Here is a 26,827-nt window from a genome sequence, read left to right as displayed (position 1 = left end):
ACTGACAGCTACTGTGCAGACAGACCCTAGAACTGAAGGGAGGTGTGGCCATGGATTTTCAAATCACTGTGTTGCTGCCTGCCTGATCCAGTGATACCAACTCACTGAGATCAAATTTGTGAACAACTTCCTGTCTGTGCACAGCCTTAAGAAGTTACTACAACACCCTACCAAACTGAGACAGTTGACCCCGGAGTGGTACCCTGTCCTAGATGAAGTTATGATGATGACATTGGTGGTGTTCTGCTAGACAGATTGGTCCAACATTGTTCTGAATTTACAGATACGATCACGTCTATAAGGCAGCTGAAAGGCTTCTCTTATTTGTGAGCTAAGAAGTGCCTGGATTGTCATGGATTCTGTATCTTCAACTTGGAGGCCACACTATTTTCCTGTTGGTAATAAATAAGGAAAGGTCACTTGTGGGCTCTGGAAAATGAAAGTTATCACTAAAGTGACTCATTAGAACATATGTATTCAAGCATTTTAGATGTACTTTGGAAAGAAGATTGTTCCATTGGTTCAGATTTGAGGGAGAGGGATTGATGTAGAGAACAAGATGTTCAATTTATGGCTAAGTTCAACAGGACAGACTCACCCTTGGACAGTAAAAGAGATTTGAAAACGGTACCCAGAGCACTGAGGATATGAGTGACCATAGATACAGAGAAGGGGATAAAATTAAATGACATTAAAATGAGCAAAAGGGATTGGGGAAGCAAGTCTTGCTGTCTCTCTGTTTCTGACTGTCTACTTCACTTAAAGATCTGTAATATATGAACACATATCTCTTTCTCCAGTATACGATTGACTGATTTAATGAACTGGTAGAGGGATAACAGTGTTATTACTGTTCAGCTATGATTTCTCATTTTCATGTCTGGGGAGACCCTAATGCTGGATATATTATTTTCCACACCTTCTATGGCATTACAATTTCCCATAGGTTTCAATAAAATAGTTTTGCCTGAAAGCATGGTTGTATCCTTTACATACACTGAGTTCACTGACTATCTATTCCTTTTAGAGATAGATACTATCATTTAGCCCTGACCATTCTAAAATTCATTATGTAGACAAGGACAACCTTGAACACATGGAGATCTGCCTGCTGTACCTGCTGAGTGCTGGAACTGACAGTGTCCAGTGGACATGCCTGGCAGAAGAGCTCCTACCTAGCACATCTGAATCCCTGGATGTTGTCCTCAGCACAGTGAAACAGGAATCCCTGAAAAGAATGGAAAGAAAGGTCCCAAATCAAAAGCCAATCTGGTTTCTGGGGTTTTCAATAAGAACAGAGACTGCAAGAACTGATTGGTGAAACTGCAAGAACTGATCGGTAGAAAATGCATCAGATTGTCCTGCTGTCTGTGGGTTCCAGTAATTTTCCAGCCTCAGACTTCTGAACAGTGGCTACAGTCTTCTGGGGGAATACCTGGCTAAACTATTATGTCCAGAACAATTAAGATCTATACCATGTGACCCCATCTGAAAAGACAAACAAAACAAAACAGTTGATCATTATTGAGTGCTGGAGAATTGTCAGTGGTTAGGAGCACTGACTATTCTTCCTGAGGATCTCCTTCCAATTAATAGTCACGTGGCAAATGACTACTGTTTGTAACTCCAGCTCTGCTGACTTTGAGAGGTGTTTATGCAGGCAAAACACATATAAAACAAAACAAAAATTAAAATAACAATTTTTAAAGTAAATCAGTATCAATGAAAAAGGTTCTGTTTTCTTTCTTTTTTTTATTTGAACAATCATCAATAAGTTTCTTTTTCTTTTTTCCTTTTTTTTTAGCTTTTCAAGACAGGGTTTCTCTGTGCAAAAGTCCTGGCTTTCCTGGAACTCATTTTATAGACCAGGCTGGCCTTGAACTCACTGAGATTCTCATGCCTCTGCTTCCCAGTTGCTGAGATTAATGGTGTGCACCACCACCACCACCAGGCAAAGATTTTTATTTATTGTGCATACAGTGTTCTGCCTGCATGTATGCCTGTAAGCTAGAAGAGGGCACCAGATCTCATTAGAGATGGTTGTGAACCACCATGTGGATGCTGGGAATTGAACTCATGATCTCTGGAAGAGCAGCTACTGTTCTTAACCTCTGAGCCATCTCTTGAGCCCAAGTTAATTTTTCAGTTTAGTCAAGAACATAATTATCTAAAAATTTCAATATGGCAATTATCAAAACCACTTGAAGACCATTCATGAACCCTGGTTGCACTCAACTCTTAGTCCTCCCATGGATACCCCTCCTACATGTCCTGCCCCTCCAAAGTCCATTTTACATTGTCCTTATATTCACTGTGGTTTGATCAAATTCCTACTGGCCAGTCCCCTCAGGGAGGGTGAGTCTTTCTCTACCTGCATCAACACTAGAAACCATGACCTGAGGAGACACTGGCCAAAGCCAGTTCTGTAGTGGGTAGCCATTCCAGCTTTGATCTGGAAGTTCTAACCCCCACTGAGGCTTCGGTAACTGTCACGCCTACAAGGCGGGGCCATGAGAGGGCCCTGAAGACCCGAGATCCGGATGTTCTGGCTCTCTTGGCTCCTGGACCCTGGATGCTCCAGGTAGACCGAGCAGGAGCAGAGTTCTCCAGAGAACACCGGTGGACTGCGCCACGTCTTTCCTAGACCCTGCAATCTACCAATCCCTTCATTTGTAAGTTATGCCACTAAATAAACCTCCCTTTTAACTACATGGAGAGGCCTTAATAATTTCACCAATATCTGGCGCCCCACATTGGGCGCAATTCGTAGCTGGTGTGTTTTCTCTCCGCGTCCCGCCAAGCCCCAGCAGTCCGACAGTCCACTTATAAAATAAACACGCAGACGCTTATATTATTTAAACTGTTTGGTCTAATGGCTCAGGCTTCTTGTTAACTGTTCTTATATCTTAAATTAACCCATTTCTATAAATCTATACCTTGCCACATGGCTCATGGTTTACAGGCATCTTCACATGCTGCTTGTCATGGCAGTGACTGGCAGTGTCTCTCTGCCTCAGCCTTCCACTTACCAGAATTCTCTTCTCTGCTTGTCCCACCTATACTTCCTGCCTGGCTACTGGCCAATCAGCATTTTATTTATACAAAGCAATATCCACAGCAGGTCATACTCCCCTCCAGACACTCCTCCACAGGGATTTTGATGTAGAGGGAAGATATTATATTGGAATGGATATTTCTACCATTTGAATTGAGTATGAAGCTAAAGACTTATGTAGAAAAGATCTCTGATTTGATTCTAAAAGGAAAATTAAGACTTTGTCAGTTGGCAGGAAGGGACCCAATAGAAATTGTAGTACCTTTAACTAATGAGGAAATTTCCTCTTTATAGAAAGATAATGAATACTGCCAAAGACTCTGCAGTAACTTTTTGGGAGAGATTAAGAATTGCTATCCCAAAAGAAAGAGAATAGAATTTGTAAAGAGAATTGAATGTGTCCTTCCTCACATTGGTTTGCAAAAACCAATCTCTGGAGTCCCCATTCTATACAGATGCAAATAAATCAGGAAAGGCAGGATATAAATCAGGAGACTTAAGTGGTTCAAAGCCCCTACAATTCTGTACAAAAGGCAGAACTGTATGCCATTCTTAAGGTACTCATGGACTTAACAGAACTTCTCAACATAGTTACTGACTCTCAATACACAGAGAGAGTTGTTTTACACATTGAAACTGATGAATGTATTCCTGATAACAGAGTTAACTTCACTGTTTAGATGATTACAGAAAATTATCAGGTCTGCTACGTCCTTAGCACAAGGTAATGATGAGATTGATCAGTTTTTAATAGGTAATGTGATTCAAGCCTCAGAATTTCATAAGAAATATCATGTAAATACCAAAAGTTTGAAGAAGGATTTTTCCATCACTTTGCAAAAGTCAAGAAAATTGTAAAAAAAAAAAGTCCTACTTGTTCCTTCTATAACCAAACTCCATTGCCTACAGGAAGTAATCCTAAAGGTATACAAATAAATGAAATTTGGCAGATGGATGTGTTTCATTTGCAGAATTTGGAAGATTAAAATATGTACACCATACCATTGAAACCTACTCAGGATTTCAATGGGCAACTCCTATGGATTCTGAAAAGGCTGACTCTTTAAAGGATATGCTAAATAAACTTTAAAGGATATGCTAAATAAACAGAAATGAGTAACAATAACTCCTAGCAATAGATTACATAACGCTTTATTAATCTTGAATTTTCTCAATGCTGATGAGAAAGGAACAACAGCTGCAGAGAGACATTGGACAACAGAAAAAGTTGAGCTAAACCAACCAGTTTACTTCAAAGTTGTGTTGACCTCAGAATGGAAACCAGGACATGTCCTATATTGGGGAAGAGGTTTTGCTTTTGTTTCTGCAGGAGAGGAAAAGCTATGGATACTAACAAAATTAATAAAAATTCACTTCAAACAGGAGAAACCCCTTGATGAAGAGAAGTAATAGCTCATCTACCAATGTGACAACTCTACAACTTGTAAGGAAAACTCAACAAACAAGGGTAGGATAGGGTTCTGTTTTTTGTCTTTACAGGACAATGGAAATACCCATCTTCAAGAAATCATTATGCCTTGGACACCTAGATGTTTACCGCATAAAGGAAGGACCTATTGGTACCTATATACTCTACAGGGTAATATCTCACTGCCTAACATCAATGTCTCTAACTCTAGAATAGTTGTGGCCCTGATTCAATTATAAATCAAGCTGGCTTTGGAGTTGGAATGTCGCTCTCTCCTTCTCTTAACGCAAGCATATTGCTAAAAGAAATATTAGGAGATTCTGTCTCATAATGGAAGAGCTGACTGGTGTGAGACAGAAGAAAACCAAAAATCTAAGAATCATTTTTATCAAGATTCTGTTTCTCTCCATGCTTATTCTTGATTTCTCAGAATCCTTCCTCACATGTCGTGTCATCCTAAATTCCAAACTTTCCATTTTGATATCAATAATGTTCAAGTTTTCCACAGTGAAAATAAGTCTATGCAACAGCAATCTCTGGAGTCTCCAGAAGGAAGATGGGGCCCCACAACAACTCTACTCAGTCCAGAAAAATGCCATTGTACCTAAGAACATTACTCAATGATCCGCTTTTGACTGAAAATTCTTCAGGACAGTTCCAAGATGAGATGATCCATCATACTATACTTCTAGCCAGAATCTCAGATAATCTTATTCATTACTTTGAGACTGAGTACAGACTCTATGGCTATCCCTATTGAGACCTAACTATATAAGCTTTCTTACAGGACTCCATCATCCCCTAAACAGCAGGAAGCAATCCTAAGAAAATAACACCCCTTTCCCAAAAGTTTCATTTTTGTCTGGGTTATGGATGGATGTTTATAGGGTTGGGGTGGAACAATACAGCTCAGTATTCTCCTTTAGCAAAGAAAAAGGGGAATGGGTAGGTATAGTATATTTAGGGAGATTATTATATCTACTAGTAAACTTTTTTGTTGTTGTTGGTTTTTTTTAAGATTTATTTATTTATTATGTCTACAGTGTTCTGTCTGCACATATCCCTGCAGGCCAGAAGAGGGCACCAGATCTCATTACAGATGGTTGTGAGCCACCGTGTGGTTGCTGGGAATCGAACTCAGGACCTTTGGAAGAACAAGCAGTGCTCTTAACCTCTGAACCATCTCTCCAGCCCCCTTGTTGTTTTTTTGAGACAGGGTTTCTATATACAGCTTTGTGCCTTTCCTGGAACTCACTCTGTAGCCCAGGTTGGCCTCGAACTCACAAAGATCCACCTGCCTCTGCCTCCCAAGTACTGGGATTAAAGGCATGTGCCACTGCTGCCTGGCCTAGTAAACTGTTTTAGCAAACTATCAGTCTTGGATAATTTTCACTGAAATGGATTCTTGTATATTTGATATCAATGTAAACTGTTCTTATATTCCTATTTAAGATAATTTGTACATTGATACAAATACAAAACTATATTTGTTGAATTATACATATATTTCTACTCTTGTTTAAAATATTTTGTATATTGATACATATTAAGAATATTGTTGTCATATTGTATATTGCACTATATATTTCCATCTCTGTTGAAGATATTTTGTGCATTGTCACAATTTTGAAGTCATTGTCCTTATATGGTACATCTGCTTACAGAATGTTTATCTTGTTAATGTGCAGCCTTAATCTTTAGGTTATTTATGTAGAGAAGACTTACAGATTTATAGTCACCTGTGCTTGTCATTTTTATAGTTATATTAGTTAGGCTCTCCAGATCTACAGAAACATATGTCAGATGGATAGGTGCTCTTCAAACACTTCATAGACTTAGAGAATATGGCATTTAAATGTTTTGATAATTTAGAATTCTGTTGACATGAGACATGATTGCTCCTGGCAGCACTGATCTGATCCCAAGAGAATGTTGGGTTTTCAGACATTCCCATTTGGAAGTTTGTCTTCTTCTTGGCACAAAATGGCCTGATGGGCAAAGAACTGCCCTTGCCTCAACTGCTGACAATATGAACGCTGTCCTTTCTGGACTAGCAGGACACAAGGTAAAGTGACTACTGAACTCTGCCAAGACAAGGTAAGATGGTCTTTCAAAATTCCTGCTTCTGAAAATGGTCTGTCAGATATTCTAGACCTGTAGCCAAATTGGATGCCCCAACAGTGCTGAGAAACTTTGGTGACTGTCCAGGCTGTCTCTGTCTTTTCTTGAAAGAATTTCAGAAATTGCTTGCTTGCATTTTCTGTTTTCTCAAGTATTGTTTTTCTTCTTGGGTCTTTGATGGAGTTGAAAACTAGACAAAGTTACAATCTTCTCTTAGCTAGAACGTATTAGTACTAGAGTTAGAATCTTCAAGATAGGACAACTATTGGAATAATCTCAATAATTTACCATTTACCTCTGTTCTTAATACTTCTGGATATTTAGCATGTCTTTCTTTTTGATGATATTCTTTTTGGTTATAGTTCCACTTTTGTTTATGTTATTATCCTTTGTTTCTCCTGGACAATATATGATAATCATTCTTAATGTATACAGTTTACATTAAGTTTAGAACATTCTTATTTAGACAAAAAGGGGAAATGTAGTGGTATTTGCTCTGTCCATGAATGTGGGATATAGAGCCCTAAGGAGGTGGTGCTTCTTGCCATTGTACATGACCTCTTAAAAGGAAAGGGAGAAGGGTCACATGTCTCTTCTCCCTGCTGCCTGCGAGGTGGATTCACTCCTGGTGAGATCAGAGGACGACTTCAGCTGTCTACTCTGTTCTGTATTTGTCAGTGTATTTCCTCAATTTATATCTGAATAAATTCCTATTACCCATCAAATAGACTCATGTGGATTGATCTTAATAGGTCTCTTCTGATATTAGACAGATTCTGAGTTTTCTTTTGACAACATGCTTGGGTTTAGAGAAGGAGAGAACCACACACACTCCAACTCCAAAGCTAGTTTTAGTTATTAACTGAGTCGGGACTACATAAAGAACACCAGTTTAACATGACTGTAGAGAACAGAAAACACAAACATTTCAAAGGGTATATAAAATTTTACCCTGTTGAAAGTGATTTATAAAGTTAGATTATTCCTTTTCTTTGTAATTTTTTTCCAGACAGTTCTCCCTTCTTCTTTAGATGCGTATTTGTCCAAAGGTCTTTAATTTCCTCCAGATGGATGTTTTCATTTTCTTGGAAAGACGAAAACGGGCACCTGCCCTGACCCTAATTTGGTGAGTTTTCCCTTTTGACAGATTGAATCACCACATCAGTTGAGGAACTATGTCACATCTCCTCATCAAGAGGTCTCTCCTGTTCAAACCGGATCTTTATTTATTTTGATGGTATCCATAGCTTTTCATCTTCTGTGGAAACAAAAACAAAACCCCCTCCCCAACATATCAGATATCCTGATTTCCATTCTGAAGTCAACACAATTTAAAGTATGCAGGCTGATTTAATTCAGTAGTTTTTTTCCTACTGTCCAATGTCTCTCTGTAGCTATCATTCCTTTCTCATTAGCATTTAGAATATTTAAAGTTAATAGAGCAATATGGAATCTATCTCTGTGGGTCTTTTTTTAACCACTTTCTATTTATTAAGCAATTCTTTTAAATTATAATTAGGTCTTTCTATAACTGCTTGTCCTGTTGGATCTGTGTGGTATACCTGCAATATGCTTTATGTTGTAATATGCAAAAAACTGTTTGATTTTGCTAAACACATATGCTGGAGTATTGTCAGTCTTAATTTGTACAGGTATTCCCATGATTGCTATAACTTCTAATAGATGTGTAATTACAGAATCAGCCTTTTCAGAACTTAAAGCAGTTGCCCATTGAAATCCTGAATATGTATCTATGGTATGGTATACATTGTTTAACTTTCCAAACTCTGAAAAATGAAACATATCTATTTGCCAAATTTTGTTTCTTTGAATACCCTTTGAGTTATTTCCTGCAGGTAGTAGAGTTTGGTAGTAGAAGGAACAAGTAGGACATTTTCTTATAATTTCATTTTCTCGTTGCCAAGTGATGGAAAAATGCTTTTTCAAACCCTTGCTATTGACATTTTTTTATAAAATTTGGAGGCCTCCAGCACATTTTCTACTAATAACTAATCAATTTCATCATTACCTCATGCTAGAGAGCCTGGCAGACCCATATGGGATCTGTTATGTGTTAAATATATGGAATGATTCCTATTTCTGACTATTTCCTATATTATGTAAGTAACAAAGTTAATTCTGAATCATCAGGAATAATTTCAGTGGTTTTAATATACAAAACAACTCTTTCTGCACATTAAGAGTTAGTAACTATATTAAGAGATTATGAAAAATCCAATAATACCATGAAACTAGCATATAATTCTGACTTTTGAACAGACTCATAAGGACATTGAGCCACTTTATTTAAATTTCCTGATTTATAACCTGCCTTTCCTGATTTATTTGCATCAGTATAGAATGTAGGGCCTGCAGATATTGATGTTCCCTGTACAATGTAGGTAGGATACAATTGATTCTTTTAATAAATTAAAGTCCCTTGCTTTGGGGGATAGTTATTGTTACTCTCTCCCAAAAATTTATTGCAAGCTCTTTGCCAATGTTCACTTGATGCCCATAAAGAGAAAATTTCAGCATTAGTAAAATATACTACAATTTCTCTTGGGTCCACTCCTGCCAATTTGCCTTTTAGAATCAACTCAGAAACATTTCTACATAGATCTTTATTTTTTTACTCTGTTTGTGTGGTTAAAAATATCCATTCTATGGGGTTTGGGATTTAGCTCAGTGGTAGAGCACTTGCCTAGCAAGTGCAAGGCCCTGGGTTCTGTCCTTAGCTCTGGAAAAAAAATCCATCCTAAGATATTATCCTCTCTCTACAGTTAAATCACTATAGGGGAATGCATAGAAGGTAAAAATACCCAGAATGCAATCAAGCTCTGGATTGAAGTGATCCACACGTGCATCCTGTAATTTCTTTTCTACCAAAACCAATTCTCTCTCAGATTCAGTTGATAATTTTCTTACACCACTTAAGTGCTGGAATACACCCTTAATCTCAGCACTTGGGAGGCTCACGCCTTAATTCCAGTGCTTGGGAGGTGGAGACAGGATCTTGGCCCCTCATTAGGTCAGAGTAACTGGAGAGGTAAGAAGTCACTGGTGGTTGTTCTTTTGCTTCTCTGATCTTCCACATTACCCCATACTTGACTCCTGGTTTCATTGATAAGACTAAATAGGATCATGCTTGAGTTATGAGCTATGGAAGCCTACTGGGGGTGGGGTGGGGGCGATGGATGAAATTCTCCCTGGGATTATTGCAGCTTGAGACTGTTCCTCACAGAGATCCCATAGCATGAGTAGCTGTACCCTTTTGAACATTGCATATAATAATGTTCTGTGTTTTGGAGTTCCTAGTGCGGCTCCTTCACAGCACACTGACCACTCATCCCCAGCATTTCTCTACCTGTGTCTGTGTTTTTTTTTCTTTCCCCATCACACTAAACTAGTCACTCTCAAAGCTGTGCAGGACATGAAATCCTAGGGAAAGGTCTTAGCATTGGGACTCAGAGCACATGGCTTCACACGGTGCTCAATGCTTTCGAAACCAAGTGGTATGAAATGAGATCGAATCAGGTGGCAATATAAGAACTTGGTATCACACTATTTTTTTTCTTCATCATGTTTCCTGTTTTTAGAAATAGAGACAGGAAGTCCCACACTTGATGTGTCATGGTTATTATGTGTTTGTTGCCCTAAACCATGACTAATTGTGAAGGAATATCCATCAAGGATACTACACACACAACTAATAGTGGGAAGTATATTGGCTATAGACAGCACCTTCCATAGCTCAAATCAAACTAGAGGGAATTCATGAAAGCTGGATCAATGGCTGTGGAGCCTACATGGGACTGGACTAAGCCTTTTGCCTGGTGAGACAGTTGTGTAGCTTGATCTGCTTGGGAGGCCCCCTGGCGGTAGGATCAGAATCCATCTCTGGTGCATGAGCGGGCATTGTGGAGCTCACTACCTATAATGGGACACCTCATGAAGCCTTGAGGCAGGGGGAAAAACTTGAACTTGTCTCTCTACTGAAAGTGCCTCCACATGGGAGGCCTTGCCTTCTTGTGGGAGGGAGTAGGGAGTGGTTTGGGAGGGGAGGCTGGGAGGAGCAGGAAGAGGGAAGACGGGGAACTTTGATTGGTGTGCAAAATGAATGAAAAAAAATTCTTAATAAAAAAAAGATAATAATGGGGGAAAAAGCAGTTTGTGTTTTGCAGTTTGTGGTGGCACATGCCTTTAACCCCAACCATTGTGTGGTTGAGTCAGGCCAAACTCTGTGAGTTCACACCTAGCTGGGTCTACATGGAGAGCTCCAGGACATTCAGGGCTACAAAAAGAGAGACCCTGTCTCAACAAACAAATACTCACAACAAAAACAATCCCTGTGTTTTCAGGTCACATACTTTATTCCCATCAGTCTAGAGGAAGAAAGAAGCAGGAAGATCTTAATGTGTTTGAGGCTGCCTGTATAAGATATTTTTCAGTATCTAGATGAAAAGAGTTCCGTTTGGGGGAGACAAAAAGCTGAGATTTGCCTGAAAGACAAGAGCCCATTATACTGAATTTTATTTGTTCATTAATTTAGTAGCTGTTTATGTACTCCATTTTTATTGGTTTTTCTGAAGAATAGTCTTGCCCTGTAGCTTTGGAGATCTGATACTCCAGTTCCCGACAATCCTCCTAATTCAGCATTCTACCTAGTAGTTGGACTTCTGTGAGTCAACACACCTGGCTGAGTTTTATTCACATGTGACCCACATGGTTCTGAGTTGGTCAGATTGGCATTACTACCTTCCTGGCAAGAGACATGCACACAAAATCTCCTAAACATATCCTCCAAGAACTTTGTGGCAAACATTGTCACAACTGCGCAATCTTTTCTAGAATATATTACTGAGTTGCATGTTCTCTCATTCTTCAGCTATGTTAGCTACTCAGAAGGCTGAGGCAGAAACATGGCTTGCATCTGCTGCAGCTAGGCAATGGTTCTGAAGATATAGACAACTGGAAATGTGTTTGCCCAGGATCACAAACCCAAGGCTCTCTCTACAGCATTGCGTGGACTAGACAAACTGGAAAAAGCCTGTCATTCAGAACTAAGGTCATCTCTGGCTATCTAACAAGATAGAAGCCAGCATGGCTATAAAAACCATTTCTCAGAACAGTGTTAAATCTGTGTCATGGAAGGAGATGGTGCCCTTGACTTTCTGACAGAAGAGGGTGTTTCTGTAAAGACCAGTCCAGCACAGTGAAGAGAAACAAAAAGTCACCAATAATGGGAGCTGAACTAGGCATGGGTGAGCACACCTTTAATGGCAGCATCTTGGATGCAGAAGCAAGCTGATCTACATAAAAAGTTTCATGAAAGGGCTGGAGAGATGGCTCAGAGGCTAAGAGCACTAGCTTCTTTTCCAGAGGTCCTGAGTTCAATTCCCAGCAACCACCACATGGTGGTTCACAACCATCTATAATGAGATCTGGTTGCCTCCTCAGATATACAAGCATACATACAGGCAAAACAGTGTACACTTAATAAATAAACAAACAAATAAATTTTTTAAAAAAAGTTTCAGGAAGGCTAGAACTACATGATGACCCTGTTTCAAAAAGGGAGTGGGGTTTGGACAAGATGCTGCCTCACACTTTTCACAACAGGAGACAAAAATGGGATGTCACTTCTTCTAGGCAAAGAAACAAATAATTAGTCAATGACTTTCAACCCCTTTCACTTCAGTGCTCCAAGAAAGAAGGGGCTGATCTCTGTGTGCAGGGCCCACCAGGTCTACATGGTGACTTCCAGGCATGGTGACTTCCAGGCCATTGGTGTCTGCACAATGAGACCATGTCTTCATCAACATTTGTGAGCTGGATGGTGGCTCAGGCTGTGTTGTAAACTAACCTCATCTGAAATACCCTCCACTTACTGGGGTAGCCAAGGCTTCATGTCCTTGTCTATCCCTCCTCCATCTGCCCATATCATCTGTTTGCATGCAATACCATGATGGATGTAAGATTTCAATTTCGGTTTTTTTGTTGTTGTTGTTGTTGTTATTGTTTAGTTGGTTTTTTTGAGACAGAGTTTCTCTGTGTAGTTTTGGTGCCTGTCTTGGATTTCACACTGTAGATCAGGCTGGCCTCGAACTCACATATATCCACCTGACTTGGCCTCGGGAGTACTCAGATTAAAGGCGTGTGCCAACATTGCTCATCCTTGTTATAAAAATTGTAAAGCCATGAAACTGGGCAGGGTGGTGGTTGTGCATGCCTTAAATCCCAGCATTTCGGAGGCAGAGGAAGGTGGATCTCTGTGAGTTAAAGGCCAACCTGGTCTAGAGACTGAATTCCAGGACAGGCTCAAAAGTTACACAGAGAATCACTGCCTTGAAACAAAAACAAACAAACAGAAAAAGCCATGAAACCACCTGAGAGCATGTGGAAAGAGGGTGGACTCCACAGGCTGTCCTGCACTACTGCAGATCAGGTCTCCGAAAAACAGAGACTATTAAATGGAAGTAAACAAAAAGATGTTCAAGATGTCTCAGTAACTCACACCGGTAGTTTCAGCCATTGGGAAGCTAAAAAAGGAGAAATAGTCTGTAGTGTGAGTGAGAGGCCAGTCCGAGCTACATAGCAAGAGCCCACTTCAACAACAAAAACAAAAGAATGAGAAAACCTTGTGTGGTACAGGCTTGTAAGCCCACTATCCATTGTGGAAGGTAAGTGGATAAAAAAGTCTTTGGCCAAGTAGGGCTAAATATTGACTTCCAGGCCAGCCTGAGAAAAGCAAATTACATAAATAAATGAGCCAAGTAGCTGATTAATAACTTAAAATGATTGGGACACAAACCTGAGTGGCCACCTTTCTTTGAGGAGTGGGATGACTCCAGAGATCGAACAAGGCCATCCTTTTACCCCAGCCCCTTCAAAAATTCTGGGATGTGCCTCAGCTGCTGGAAAGATGGTCTCCTATGCACAAAGCCTGGCTAATATCTCAGAAATCCACAAATAGGACACAAAGATGCACATCTGCAATCCCCTGACTCTTGAGAGTATGACAGAGGAGCAGAGACTCAAGGTCATTCTAGCTTCCTAGCTGGGCTACCTGACAACCTGCCCCCAAAATTGCAGAAAGTGTGAAAGAAAGTACAAATGCATCTGTGTTGACTTAGAAGCCAAATGTTCTGGCAGGTATATCCACTCTAGAATGTTTTTATTGTGTTTTATATTTCTAGTTTAAATTTTTTAAATTTTGATTCCTAGTAGCAGTTAGAATTGAGTGGGATGATGGTAATCTTAGCCAGGTAGATGCGTTAAGGGGCTTGTCATGCTGAAGGGAGTGGAATGGAGGCTTTGAGAACAACAGACGAGGAGTCATGGTACAGACTGCATGCAGGATTCCACAGGTCTCTCTGCCAAGCTGTTCCTGACAGCGGGCAACAGCTCTCAGTGTTGTCCATTCGTTGGGACAGGGTTTTATCATGTAGCAGGCTAGACTCAACCTTGCAGCTATCCTCCTGCTCCTGCATGCTGCTATAATAACTGTGAGCACACTAGAGAAAGACTCTATCAACTGAGCTGAATCACCAGTCCTGTCATCAAAAGAGGAATGCACTCACACCATCCTCCTGCCTCAGTCTTCTGTGTAGCTGTCCTAGCAATCGACTGCCACAGCATCCAGCACAACCCCCGATCCAGTTCATGAAGACCTGGACAAAGGTCCTTTAACAATGAATGACATTCTCAGCTCTATGATTCAGGTCGATCATGAGACACAGTCCTGTAAATGATGGACCAAATCACTTCAGAACTGTGTTGTTCACACAAGAATAAAACTCAAGTGTAGCAGCTCACATAATAACAAAAGGCAGATGGAGACTAACCTTAGCTACACTTTAAAAACCCCCTCTGATCAAAACATTTAAAACGCCGGGCGGTGGTGGTGGCGGCGGCGGCGGCGGCGGCGGCGGCGGCGGCGGCGGCGGCGGCGGCGGCGGCGGCGGCGGCGGCGGCGGCGGCGGCGGCGGCGGCGGCGGCGGCGGCGGCGGCGGCGGCGGCAGCGGCGCACGCCTTTAATCCCAGCACTCGGGAGGCAGAGCCAGGAGGATCTCTGTGAGTTCGAGGCCAGCCTGGGCTACCAAGTGAGTTCCAGGAAAGGCGCAAAGCTACACAGAGAAACCCTGTCTCGAAAAACCAAAAAAAAAAAAAAAAAATTAAAACATAAATACATAGATCAGCAATTAACGACTCAGTGTTTGTGTTTGGATCGATGAATGAATTTTGTTGCTGATGACATTCCTGCTTTTGTTTTCCTTTTTCTAGACAAGGGGTTGAAGACGAATTTCTAAACAGTCTTATTAAATAAGAAACACAGAGCCAAATACAGGGGTGCAAGCCGTAGAGATCAGAGCAATAGCCGCCAACTCACCTTAGCTCACCACTTCACCATAGCTTCCCAAGCCAGACTCTTCCTGTCTAACCTGCGCCCTTATTGCCTTCCTGTTCTGCCTTCTCATTGTCTCTAAGCCCAGCCACATCACTTTCTCATCACTGCCTGTCTATACAGACCTCCAGGTCTCTATGGTTGGTACTGGGATTAAAGGCGTGTGTCACCAAGCTTGGCTGTGTCCTTGAACACACAGAGACTCTCCCTGCCATGTGATAGGATTAAGGGCATGTGCTACCACCACCTGACTTCTGTTTATGGCTCGCTATGACCTCTAATATCCAGGCAAACTTTATTCATTAACATACAAATAAAAAATCACATTTCAGGACAAATAAAATATCATCACAGGGTGTCTCTTGATATCTGCCTGCTTCTCTTTCCTAATGCTGAGATTAAAGGTTTGGGCCACCATAACGTGGCTTCAGTGACCATCATCCTTGCTTAAGTTTTTTCCCTGGGTTTAGAGTTGATCCTATACCATGTAAATCCCAAAAGCATTAAGTGGGTGGAGACTTAGTTATTGATTCAGACTGCAGACTTAGGATGGGAGGGTGTGGTCACAAAGGGGAGGGCTCAGTGGAAAGGTATATAAAGAGTTAGAGCAGCCAGAGAAATGCTCAATCTTGGATCCTGGAGTCACATCCTGCCCTTGCCTGGGTTTGGAGGCCTCTCACTGGTGTCCAGATCAGGTAAGTCCTTCAGCTCCACAGGACACCCCATCTCCTGCAGCCTAGTCAAGGCCTGTCCTTACTTCAAATATGGTCTATGTATTATTTCATTGTGCTGGGGGTTGGGGGAATGGTTGTTTGTTTGTTTGCTGTTGTTGAATTGGTTTTGTTTTTTTGAGATAAATTCAGATTCATCTACCTCAGCCCCCTAAGGGCAGGATAATTAGAATATGACAGTGTGCTCTCGTTTATATACAATAATTAATTTGGTCATTTATGGTTTCTGTGTTTATTGGTTCAGAGTCTTACTAAGAATGTGAGGGTATTAATCCCAGCACTCAGGGGGCAGAGGCAGGCTGATTTTTGTGAGTTCGAGGCCAGCCTGGTCTACACAGCAAGTTCAAGAACAGGATCCAAAGCTACTCTAACACCCTCCCCCCCAAAAAAGTCAGGGTGACCTTGAACTCAAGGCTATTCAGGCAGGCCAGAACCACAAATGTGAGTCACTTAAATCCCATGACTAGGCTGATCTTTATGTCAATTGAACCCAGGCATTCCTGTGCATGCCTTTAATCTAGGAATGAAGGAGGCAGAGGCAAGCTGATCTCTGTGAGTTTGACACCAGCCTAGTCTAAACGAGCAGTTAATTTTTTGTTTTGTTTTGCTTTTTTGAGACAGGGTTTCTTTGTGTAGCTTTGGAGCCTGTCCTGCTACTGGCTCTGTAGACCAGGCTGGCATCACACTCACAGAGATCCACCTGTCTCTGCCTCCGAGTGGTGGGATTAAGGGCGTAGGCCATATCGCCAGGCCTATCAGTTGATATTTAAATTGAAAAACACTCCCTCACCACAGTCCTTCAATTTTTGGGTTTCTGCAGACAAAGCAGTTTCTGCAGAAAAGTTTTAACATTAGTTTTCTGGCAACAGTAGATACTGGGTGGGAAATGGTGATCCTAGCCAAGTGGATTCTTGCAAAAGGTTCCCCCATTCTTCAGATAGTGGATGAAGGCTTTGAGACCATAAGATGAGGTGTCATGTTGTAGAATTCTTGATTCTTCAGGTCTTTCTGCCAAGCTGTTCTGACACTTGGACACAGCTCTCAGTGTTGTTGGTTCAGACAGGGTTTCATTATGTAGCTCAGGCTAGACTCAAACTTTTGACTCTCTTCTTGTCTTGCCTCCTGTAATAATGAGTATGCGTGCTACAGATACTTTATCAGCCAAGCCTCAGTACCAATGTCACAAGATGAATTCAATCCCACGGTCCTCCTCTCTTGCATGCCACAGCATCCAGCATAGCTCTAAAACTGCAGAAGAGATTCATGATGGAGACCAGGCCAAAGGTCCCTAACAGTGACATGCTCAGTTTTATAGTTCAGGTCTATCATGAGGAACAGTCCTGTAAATTCTGAGCTAAACACTTGTTGATATATGAATAAAACTCAATCAGATATGGAAGCTCACACCATATCTTTGGGGCGTTTACCCACCAACCCCACAGTTCCCCAGAGTTTTCTTGAGTGCGAGCAGCAGGAAATATTAGATAAAAGGATTTAGATTGTGGAGATAAACAGATAGAAAATAAAGGATAGCCTTGAGAGGGCCTGCTTTTGGAACCTTTTCCATAGGGCCCTGACTGGCTCTGCCCCAGGGTATTTATAGAGACGCCAAGGGGTGGAGCAAAAGACCTCCCCCCAGCACAGCCAAGTGCAGACCATTTTAGACACCTGCACTGAGGCCGGTGGTCCTAATCACCCTCTATGCGGACCTGCTGGGTAAAGCCACGAGGAACCCGAGAACGGGCTCCCACAGGTCCCCCTTTCTTAATATATAAAAACTATTAATGGCTTACAGCAATCTTCATTCTTGTTATTCCTCTCAGTATGGGAGTAGAGGAAGATAAAGATGGCATTTCTCTTTTGAATTAGGTCCAAGGTGACTACAGCAGTCTTTAGCTGCATCAAGCCCTTTCTAAACCAAAAACTTAATGCAATTGCAAACTTAAAGAATCCCTTAGCTTCATCATTACCATTAGGTTAACATAAATATTGCTATACATAGTCACAATTCTCCCAATCTTACAACTCAAAGCAAACTCTTAAAAGAACCATTTGAATTAAAATATACGGTGCTATATATAGTTAATTTTCTCAGTCTTACAACTTTAACTCTTAGTAGAATCATTTGAATTTTCTTGCTAACAGAACATAGGAAAAACTTCGATGTATTCACATCAAACTGAAATATTTCCTTAACTCCACAAAACCAGGATGCATTAATATCAATAGGTTAAACATAGTTTCTGCAAACATAATTGAACCTTAATTCACTCATAACTCCTTTTCTTTATAATTTTTTAAACAATCTCAAACCTAGTTAGAAAACCCAAACTTTCAGTTCCTACAAGCCCACATTTAAAAGCAATATTCTCAATCTAACCATTAACACTTTGAAAACTTAGCAAAACATCCAAAAGCAGTTTCTTAATAAAACTCTTTACACTTTAAAGTAATCTTAGTATACCCATTTGCATTTCTTACTAACAAAACATGACATTAATCCACTCAAACAAGAAAATATTTTTTAAATAAAAAGACTAAGGACTATTAACTCTCCCTTTTCTTTATAATTTTTTAAGCAAAATCTCAAGCCTAGTTAGAAAACCCAAACTTTTCTGTTTAAACAGTTCCATTTGTAACACAAAACCAGTTCCATAATTGCATTTTTACATAAACAGTTCCATAAAACAATTCATGAATCACAAGTTAATAAAGCATATATGCATACACAAAACTGCATCTTTAGTCTAGGTAGAAACAATAAATTTCTTCATTTAAACAGTTCCATTTTTAACCCAATTCCAGAAAACAGTTGTTATGCCCAGATTGGGACCCCAAAGACAAACCACCACAGACCTTAGGTTCAGAATGCAATTAGCATGGTTTATTTCTGTTTACAAGCCGCGGACAGGGAAGCTCGATCCAAAGCATTCACTCTAGTTGTGAGGCCAGGAGGAACTTGCTTTTTCTTTGTGTGGCTAGCTTTTTAAAGGCAAAATCCACAAGCCCTTCACGGGGGTTGGGGGAGTTTTGCTCAGGTGCAGCTCGGATTGGTTTATCTTTATCTCTGTTCTCTTTTAATTGGGTGAGGGTATGTAACCTTTGAATTTACTGGTTGGTGGTTACAATTTATTACTTTGGGGGCAGTCCAGCACAAGTCCCAGGCTTTGTCCTTGAGCCACCATGGGGGCTGGCTGGTCAAGCACGTACTGCACATAACTCTAAGTTGGTGAGGGGCCCCAGAAAGTAAACATCTGGCTAAACTTTGAGCAGTCTTTTGTTCATGGCCCTCCCAGAAACTGCTTGCTCAAGTCTCAGGAAACTGAAATTGAGGCCTGATCTCTGAGAGAAGACTGAGCAGCCTGTTATGGCATCTGCTTGGTCCTTTCACAGTTTCTAGATCATTACTATAAGTAAACTCAAAATGGTCCCATTGCAATCAAATCTATTGTTCATTTCATAAAGTCCCAAAATTCAAATGATAAATTTTGGTACTAGCCTTCCAAATATGAAGAAATCCATAACCAAAATCTTTTTGTAGTTTTATCTCATTATTTTAAGTTCAAAAAGTTCAAAAAAGTAAATTCTGGTATCAGGCTTTCACTTCCAAATATGAAGAGACGTTTCACAACCAAAACTTTTTGCAGTTAACAATTTTAGTTCAAACAAGCATCTCTGCAACTTTTATTCTCAAGCCAGAGACCTTTTTAGGTACAGTGGTATTCTAAACCGCAGCGTTTTTTGATGTCAGCTCAGGTTTTTCTGTGTTGCGTTGATTTTCCACGGATCTTGTTATGCTGCGGATGCCTTGTTATGCTGATTCTGGTGTCCGCCATTCTTAGCTTCTTAGTGGCTTCTGGACAGGAACTTTTGAAACCATTCAGATTGCCTACTTTGCAGTCTGCTAGGACACTACCTTTTGTGTCTCGGGTTCTTTTACCTTATACATTAAGCATAGATTTACAATCAACATTTACACTTTTCACAGACATATATTTATATTTTCACAAACTCACATATAACATGTGCTTAAGCATAAACTCATACTCAACATTTACATATTTTTACAAACTCACATATAACATATTAACTTCTACTTATTTATACTCCTTAAGGAAACTATAGAACTACTTTAGCAAATATATACATTCTATCTTCTTATTTAAACTTCTTAGGACTACCTTAGATTTACAAGTAGCATCTTTACTACATGTCTTTTCATCTTTTTCTAATTCTTACTCTTAGTTATTATCACTATCTCTATTAGAAAGATTCTCTTAACTAGACAGGAAGTACATACATCATTTCTAAAGTTTAGAGTTTATAGTCAGCTTTGTTATACAACACTGGGATTTAGTGAGTGTTGTCATTATAGAGTTGTGATACTTGTTGCTAGGGGACTGTAACATTCTTGGGACAAAGCCACACTCCAAAGTTGCCAGTTCTCTCAGCAGTTCTGGAACTGGCAGAAATGCACTGTCATCGGTAGACAGTTTTTAACTAGAGGCTGTCCCTTCACCCAAATTCATAATAGTTCCCCTAAGTGCTTCAATTCAGACAAACGTTTCTATTACAGCAGTACTTTTGGTTTGTTCTACCAAAAAACTTCACTTCACGCTGAGGGTGAAATTACCATACTTACCAGCTGTAAAGCTCTTTGCCAACTACTGCACAGCTATTAGTTGATAAAAAATATTTTTCTAAAGGAGCTAGTAAAGCCAAAAGCAGCACAGCTCCGAACTCTATTTTTCTCACTGCTTGCATTAACCAGTGACAAAACCTCAGAAACACTAATTGAACCACTTTCATTCTGGTTCCTCTATAGGAACGTCATTGGAGCGGACCTTCCTTAGTTCCATGCTCCTTACCAAATACTCCAGTAACCACCGAGCTTCATTCTCCTCTTGTGAAAAAACACAAACATGTCCTTGACCCCATATTAACCTAGGATCGGGACCCTTGCATAATCCCGAGCAGGGATCTTTCCATTTCACTTGAGCAAAAGGCGCTTGGGTGCCACTGTGCCAAAATCTATCTGCGGCAGACTGCTCACGGACATCCATATTCAAAAAGTTCAAAACAAAAAGAGCATGATTTAATGCATTATGTGGTGATTAAGGGTAAATTTCTTCCTTTCTTATTTTTATTTTTTGAAGTTGTATTTTAAGACTGCTATGAGCCCTTTCTACAATACCTTGTCCCTGAGGATTATAAGGAATACCTGTTTTATGTACGATTTCCCATTGGGTACAAAATTGTTGAAATGCCTTACTACTATATCCAGAACCATTATCAGTTTTAATAATTTTTGGTATACCCATATATGAAAAACACTTCAAGCAGTGCATAGTTACATGTTTTGTAGCTTCCCCAGGTTGTGCACTAGTCATTAAAAATCCTGAATAAGTGTCAATGGTTACATGTACATCTTAATTTGCCAAATTCTGCAATATGAGTGACATCTATTTGTCATAGATGATTGGGAAGAAGACCTCGAGGGTTTACCCCTAAGTGAGGGACAGGAAAATATTTTGGACATACCCCACATTTGTTTAACTATTTGACGAACTGCTTCTTTGGTAAGATTGAATTGCTTTCTTAAGCTTTTGCTATTTTTTTTTTTTTTTTTTTTTTGGTTTTTTCGAGACAGGGTTTCTCTGTGTAGCTTTGCGCCTTTCCTGGAACTTGCTTTGGAGACCAGGCTGGCCTCGAACTCACAGAGATCCGCCTGGCTCTGCCTCCCGAGTGCTGGGATTAAAGGCGTGCGCCACCACCGCCCGGCAAGCTTTTGCTATTTTGATGAAGAACATGTGACTTTTGAGCCATTTCCACTTGGGATAATGCTACTATCTTTGTTAACTTATCAGCCATTGCATTACCCTCAGCTAAAGGACCAGGAAGATTGGAGTGAGCTCTAATATGGCCCACAAAGCATGGCAGCTTTCTTTTGTGAATAGCGTCTTGAATTTGTTGAAACATTTTGACTTGGTTTTTGTTAGTTCCAATATTTCCACCAAAACTGTTACTATTCAAAGGAGTCAAGAACATAGATGTTCTTTCATGAAACGTATCCTTCATTAGCTTACTCTGAGAAAAAGCATTTTCAGGATTTAGTATTTCCACTTCATTAGCTTTAACTCCTGATATTAGCAGCTGTGATAAATTAGCATTGATTTCTTATAAGGAACTTTCAGGTGAAGCAACTATTTTTTTAAGGCAGCTTTTCTGAAGTTTGTTTCCCATCTATAAAGCAGTCATTTCTTTTTTTGAATGCCTGTTTCTTATCCCCTTAATTAGATTTGCAAAGGAATCACTCATTGCAGGCTGTTAGTTCAAGAGGTAAAGAATTTTTAAGTTTCCTCATATCTAAGACAACATTCAGTGTATAAACTGCTTTCTCTTGCTTTCTTAAGGATTTTAAAGTGGCTTGTTTGCTCTTATAGGTAGCTTTTTGTCTGATCTGAGTTCTCAAGAAGTAAGGTTAAGCTTTCTAGCATTGCTTTAAGAAACTTCATTCTGAGCTATAAAGTTTTTGGACGTATCGCCATCTTTAGCTGAAATACTACATTTCCCAGAATTCATTTCTCTTCATCAGCTCACTGTAAGGAGCTAGTTTATGGACTCCATTTCCTACAGTTACTTTTGGGTCCGGGAGTCAACCTCCAGTTCTCTTTTACAGGACTTGCTTTAGAAGTTTTTCCTTTTGCAACAAGAGGTTTGAACCAAGAATTTTAAGTTTTCAATTATGGGACATTGAGAGATTTCTATTCTCTCCTCAGCTGGCTTTAACAGGTGTCTCTCCTTCATTAGACACTGGCCCCGGATCAGAACCGAACCTGCCTCATTAGCTGGCTTTGAGGCTGGCATTCTTGATAGCAACTTTCCTCAGGGCTTGTGTTCGCCTTAGCCAGTCAGTGAAAAACAAGATCATTTACAACAGCTTTTCCATAAATCCTTCAGAGAGATTTTCTCCCACTGATTTTATTCTCATTTTGCTTGTTCCTTTCCGCCCAGATGCAGAGCTTCAGGTATCTGTCTGCAGCTCTGTACCTCTGCTAGCTGCCTTTGGAGGTAGGGGCTTCCCCCGCCCCCAAATCTGCCTCAAACTCTAGCAGCTGTCAGGTCATGCATTTTCTGGGGAGGAATCTGTCCCTTCTCCATTTCTTCAGAGAGTCTTTCTCTGACAGTTCCCAGTTTGATCTCAGTTTATCCCCTCTGCCCCAGAAACAGTTTTTGACACTAAAGTGGCGGCTTTTCCTGTTACTGAGGGTAGGAGCTTTTTGTCCGTTTCTGTTTTCGGGGTCTGTGGAGTTTGTGTTCATAAATCAAGCTTCTGCTTTTCTAACAAGGGAGGTTTTTGCCATCTCTAAACTCCCATTAGGACAGGTGTTTTGCCTCATCAGGCCTTCACCTGGCCCAGTCCCCCAGTGGGTTGAGTTTGTTTGTCCCTGTGCTCAAGGACAGAGCTTATGCCAGAGGCAAATCACCCCTCAGGGCTATACTCTCTCATCTCACCAGGAGTCAGTTGAAACAAAGCTTTTCTCAAAGAGATGCTTTCTCTGATAGAAAAGAAAGCTTTACTCCTGGATAGTTCTGTTCTGCCCTGCCTGGGCTCTTTCCCCAGACAGCATTCTGACTCAGCAGCACAACTGCTTCAGACAAAGTTCAGCTTTACTGTTTTCCCAGAAAGGTTAGGTCCTTAGTCTGATAGAAAAGCTTTTCTCAGATTTCTTTTTTGCAGCTGTGGACCTATCAACCCGGGACTTGTAGGAAAGCAGACAACTGTGCCGTTCCCACTGGCTTTAGCTTGCTTTGTTCATTAGCCATCTTCCCCTGGGTCCTGCACCTTCCTGCCTCAGCTCTGTGCTCCAGAGCTCCAGAAAGTTTACAACTGCAGGAACCCTAGTATCCCTGAAATGCACTCCAACTCAGAGACACTGGCCAGTGGCCTCTGGGTTGTTGGTCAGAAGCGAGGATACAGTGCTAACGGAGTTTGCATTGCTTCAGGGGACCTTTGCTTTAGTACCATTGATTAAGCACCTTTTCATTCTGAAATGCTCACTCAGAAACAGAACCCTTGATGACTCAGCTCAGCTGTAACTGAAAAGCATTTTTTTTTTTTTTTTTTTTTTTTGCTTTTCCCAGTAAAGTTTCCTGCCCTTTTGGGCTCTCTGTAGCTCTTTACCCACACTCTCCCAAGCATTTCCCTCAGGGTACTCTGACCCACTGCCTTTCACTAGCTTGAAGAAACAGAGCTTAGAAGAGGTTTTTAGGAACTTGTTCCTGCCTCCTGCGTTGCAGGGGTGATTTTTAAAGCTTGAAAGAGAACTTGGAGAGGTTTTGCCCTTTTAAGAGGTTTGTTGTTTTCCCTTTGAACTAATCACAGGTGATTCCCATACTAATATCTTCAGGTGATTCTAATTTTTGTCTTCCTGAGAGAGTTCTGAAAGGCTTTAGTTTTTAAGTTTGAGAGCTTTTAGTTTGAGAAAGAAAGATTAAGACTTTTTAGAGAGATTTTTTTCCCAAATTTCCCAAGAAAAACTTTAGTTTTTTTTGTTTTTGTTTTTGTTTCTGTTTTTCAGAGCTGAGGACCTAACCCAGGGCCTTGCACTTGCTAGAAAACTTTTTAGTTTAAGAGGAAGATTTTTTTTCCCAAGAGAGAAAGACCAACTTTCCCCAAAACTTTAAACTTTGGCTTTTTACACCCCCATTTTTGCCTCAGGGAGAGGCAAAAAATTTCTCCTGCTGCTTGGATTTAGCATTTCAGCTGTCCCCATGTCAAAAGCTTCCATAGGAAACTTTTTCTTCCCCATAAGCTCAAAGAAGAGCTTTTTTTACTACCTGTAAAGCTCAAAAAAAAAAAAGTTTTTCCCAGTTTGCATTCATAGCCCCCAAAGTTAGAAAATTGAAGAGTTTTTCTGTCTAGTTGCCTTATTTTTTTCTATACGATCTTACACATCTAAGTTTTTCCTACACTATATTATTACACTATATCTTAAACTTATTTTTCAGAAAGAAATAGAGAAAGGGATAGAAGATAGAAATTTTTGACAGAAGAGAACTTTGCGCTACAGCATCGGACATCCTTCCAGTCCGTTTTCCTTTTCTCTCGAGGATAAAACCCCTGCCCCACAATAATATATATACTTTCGCCAAAGACTGTAATAAAACTATTATTTTCCTTTTTCTTTAGTCCCTATTACTTTGTCTTTAGTCCTGTTCATTTGTCTTTAGTCCCCCTTTTTTATTACTTTTTTCTTTAGTCCCTGTTCATGGCGCCATTATGTGGGGCGTTTACCCACCAACCACACAGTTCCCCAGTGTTTTCTTGAGTGTGAGTAGCAGGAAATATTAGACAGAAAGATTTAGATTGTGGAGATAAACAGATAGAATATAAAGGATAGCCTCAAGAGGGCCTCGAACCTTTTCCAACGGGGCACTGACTGGCTCTGCCCCAGGGTATTTATAGAGCCGCCAAGGGGCGGAGCAAAAGACCTCCCCCCAGCACAGCCAAGTGCAGACCATTTCAGACTCCTGCACTCAGGCCCGTGGTCCTAATCATCCTCTCTATGAGGACCTACTGGGTAAAGCCACAAGGAACCTGAAAATAGGCTCCCACACATATCACAGGGCAATATGATACAGAATGGTTGCTGAGTGTTGGAGCCCAGTCTAGGCACCATACTGAGTTCCAGCTAAACTTAGGTAGTACACTGTGAAACCCCACCTCAAAAGATTCAGAAACTAAGTCCATCAATCCATAGCAAACAAGTCACTGTGCCTTAGTTGGGTCAATGAATTGGTGAGTAACTTTTGCCTTAGTTAGTCTAAGTCTTTTCATGGGTGAAGAACTGATCCACTCCACACAGACAACGTCAGAATTACAAAAGAAGTGGGTGGAGGCTCAGTCATTCAATCAGGCTTCAGATTTCATCTGGGAGGTGTGTCCAAAGTATTTAAGGGTCAGACCCATCAGATACCCTCAGTCTTGGAGCCTGGAGCCTCTTGGAGTCACCGTCTCCCGGGGCTGGGATCTGGACATCTGTTATCAGTATTCGGATCAGGTAAGTAAGTCCCTTACCTCAATCAAGTCACCCTGTCTCACCCAGAGTCTAGCCTTAGGTTCACCTCAATGTATCATTTCTATCTCTTTTAGTTGCTAATTTTTTTGTTTTATGACAAGAACTTCCTACATAACTCTGCCTGGCCTCAAGTTCTCGAGATTCTGCTGGATAATCATCAGAACCAGCAAGTTTTGTTTATGTCAAAGTCATTATTTGAGTCTGTTTATAGTGTCCCTGTTTAGAGACTGTCCCACTGTGAATATCAGGGTGAATATCTGGGGGGTAGTTACACATGAATCATTCAGATGATTGGACTGTGCTGGTCTTTTTCTTTGTCTTTCTTTTTTTGTGTTTTGACATGACACAGCATCTGTCTGTAGAACAGGCTGACTTGAACTCATAGAAGTTGTCTCCAAGGGATGAGATTAAAAGCATGTGCCGCTAAGGCCCAGCTTGTGCTGATGTTTAGGTCAACTTAAATCAGAAATGGTTGTGTATAACTTTAATCCCAGCACTTGGGAGACAGAGGCAGGCAGAGCTCTCTGAGTTCAAGGCCAGCCTGAGATACAGAGTGAGTTCTAGGACTGCCCAGGTTGATCCTGTAACAACAACCACAATAGCAAGAAGTCCTTTTTCTCTGCTGGTTGATACATGGTCCCATCATGGAGATTAGTATGTTCTGAATCTTGCAGGAAGCAGCCTGCTTCCCTGGTCTCAGTGTTCAAATTATAATGTTCCATTAGTTTTGGGAGACCTCAAGTAGGATGTTCTAGAACTCTAGGAGTAAGTAACCATGACATTGGACTAGTGAGTTTCTTGACTGTGACATGTAAATTATCATTTCCATCCCAGAGTCCTTTCCAGATGCTTTAAAAACATTACAGACCTATGCAGTGGCTACTGAAAGTTTATTGACTGACTTTTTACTTTTCAGTGTTTTTTTTTTCTTTCTTTTTTTGGGGGGTTTTTCAAGACAGGGGTTCTCTGTGTAGCTTTGGAGCCTGTCCTGGAACTTGCACT

General features: G+C 40.6%; 1 pseudogene; it reads left to right on the top strand.

The window, feature by feature from the left end:
• Window positions 1-26,827, top strand: part of LOC128096151 (U4/U6.U5 tri-snRNP-associated protein 1-like) — a 306,060-nt pseudogene that overhangs the window by 81,636 nt on the left and 197,597 nt on the right.

Source organism: Peromyscus californicus, unplaced genomic scaffold (assembly GCF_007827085.1).
Source record: "Peromyscus californicus insignis strain IS unplaced genomic scaffold, ASM782708v3 Scaffold_5__1_contigs__length_169319896, whole genome shotgun sequence".
In the NCBI taxonomy this organism is placed as follows: domain Eukaryota; kingdom Metazoa; phylum Chordata; class Mammalia; order Rodentia; family Cricetidae; genus Peromyscus; species Peromyscus californicus.
This window is presented reverse-complemented; position numbering and strand designations above follow the sequence as displayed.